Here is a 2,653-nt window from a genome sequence, read left to right as displayed (position 1 = left end):
CCAGGCTCCATCATGAGTATCCACCAATCCGTTGCATTCCACACCCTCATGCAGTGATCACTTATCTTAGTGCAGCACTTCAGGCTGGCCTTCAAAGCCATTAACAAATTAATTTAAACCATCAAATATCATGTTTTGCAAGTAGTTTTAGTACCTTTGCTTGGGGCAGTATTACTTTCCCCTAATCATTACTTTACATTTGAAAATTATTTTTAATCCTAATGCTGTGATTTAAAAGTTTGTTGTAAAACAAATAAATAGGTTTAGTTTGTTATAATTTTACTGTTGCCAACTAATTTTCAGGGGAAGTTCCTAAAAAAGGTAGATTTGTTGTTAAAAGTTGCTAAATGTTGAAGTAATGGCATTATGTTATCATGACGCAAAATTGTGTCATTATCAAACTATATTTTTATATGTTAATTTAGATTTGTTTCTTTGTTTCTACCTGCATTTTAAATTATACATTTTATTTTTTGTGTTCTAGGTTAAATGTTTACAACAGATAATGGATAATGGAAAATGTTCTAGAAAATTACTAGTAGCCAGGGGCGGACTGGCGATCTGTGTGATATGGAGAATCACAGAACGGCCGATAATCCAGGAAGGCCGGCCCGCGCACGCAGTCATCACCTGTGTTTTTCCCCATCCATCTGTTTTACACTCCAGTACTGTAGGTGGCAGCAATGCACCTTTAAGTTGGATGCCAGCTGGACTGGCCATGGCCGCCAATTAATGAGAAGAAGTGGAAGAGTAGGAAGAACTGAACAGCAAAGATGTTAACGTTAGATAGAAGAAGCATAGAAACAAACAAACAATATACATAACGCGGCCGCGGGTAAAAACCGGAAAGAAAAGGGTGGGGCTGTGAAGGTGAGGGGAAAAAAGGTGGAATTTAGATACTGAAGCTTCTAAATGTCTCAAACGAACTGAAATACAGTATATGGGTGCTTTCACACCTGCCTCATTTAGTTCGGTTGAATCGTACCAAAGTTTGTTTCCCCCTTTGGTGCGGTTAATTTGGGCAGGTCAAAAAAAGCAGAAATCGCACTCGGGTGCGCACCAAAAGCGGACCAAACAAGCATACCGAGACCTGCTTGAAGAGGTGGTCTCGGTATGCTTTCAAACGAACTCTGGAGTGGTTCGATTGTGGGGAGAATATGATCCGACCTCGAACAGACCCAACTGCAAAAAGTACTGAATTTGGTCTGATGACCATGAGCATGTCAGAGTTAAGAAGAATTAATGCACGCCTCTGCTTGAAGTTACGAGCGATGCCCGCTTGCTGGGCCGCATTAATGCAAGGGTTTACCTGGGCTTAAGCCTCAATGATAGGGCTGTCACTTTTAGTTCGAAAATCGATTGCACAATCAATCGGACCAACCAAAAAGTTTAGAAAATGAAAATAGGGAATCGATTTTAACAAAATATGTACACTATTAATTTTTAAAATAATAATAAGTGCAGTCCTTTAAGCGTCTGGCGCCGATACAGGATGGCTGCCTCCGTGACGAGCTCCGCATATGTTTTTGTGTTTTTGTTAGTTTGTCCTGTCTTTAGTTATATTCCTGCCATCAGTTTCACCAGGGAAGAACTGCTGAACATTCGGCAGAACACACCACAGGATATTTTACCGGATTTCAATTATTCAGACGTTTTACTGAACGTTGTTATCGGAGGAGCGGCGGCGCTGATCAAGCGCTTCAGGACGCGCAGACGGGGGAAGCGGGCGGGAGCGCTCGTCAGACTCAGGAAGCGCGGATTTCGAACGCCGTTGCCTAGCATCCATCTGGCAAATCTCCGCTCTCTACCCAACAAAACGGACGAACTCCTTCTGCTTTCTCGGACAAATAAGGATTTCACACACTCTGCTGCTCTGTGTTTCACGGAAACCTGGCTGAATGACACCATACCGGACAGCGCGCTCCATCTGCCGGGCTTTCAGCTGTTTAGAGCGGATCGTGACACAGAATCAACGGGGAAATCGCGTGGCGGCGGGACATGCTTTTACATCAATGAACGGTGGTGTACAGATGTAACTGTGTTAAAGAAGACGTGCTGCTCAAATCTCGAAACACTCTTCATTAACTGCAAGCCGTTCTATTCGCCGCGGGAGTTTCACTCGTTCATTCTGGTCAGTGTTTACATCCATCCCCAAGCGCATGTGAGCTCAGCTTTACAGAAACTCGCTGATCAGATCACAGAGACAGAACAACAACACCCGGACTCTGTTTTAATCATTCTCGGGGACTTTAATAAAGCCAATCTGTCCCGTGAACTGCCAAAATACAGACAGCATGTTACTTGTCCCACAAGAGACAGTAATATATTGGATCACTGTTACACCACAATAAAGGATGCATTTCACTCTGTTCCACGAGCAGCTTTGGGACGTTCTGATCACCTTCTGGTTCATCTAATACCGTCCTACAGGCAGAAACTAAAAGCAGCTAAACCTGTATCAAGGACTGTAAAAAGATGGACTAATGAAGCAGAGCAGGATTTACAATCTTGTTTTGACCTCACTGATTGGAGTGTTTTTGAAGCTGCTGCCACCGATCTGGATGAACTCACAGAGACCGTAACATCATATATCAGTTTCTGTGAGGATATGTGTATTCCTACAAAGACTCAACTAATTTACAATAATGACAAA

The sequence above is a fragment of the Carassius auratus genome, chromosome 37 (assembly GCF_003368295.1).
Source record: "Carassius auratus strain Wakin chromosome 37, ASM336829v1, whole genome shotgun sequence".
Classification (NCBI taxonomy): Eukaryota; Metazoa; Chordata; class Actinopteri; order Cypriniformes; family Cyprinidae; genus Carassius; species Carassius auratus.
The sequence above is the reverse complement of the archived record's forward strand: the minus strand, read 5'-3'. Positions refer to the sequence as shown.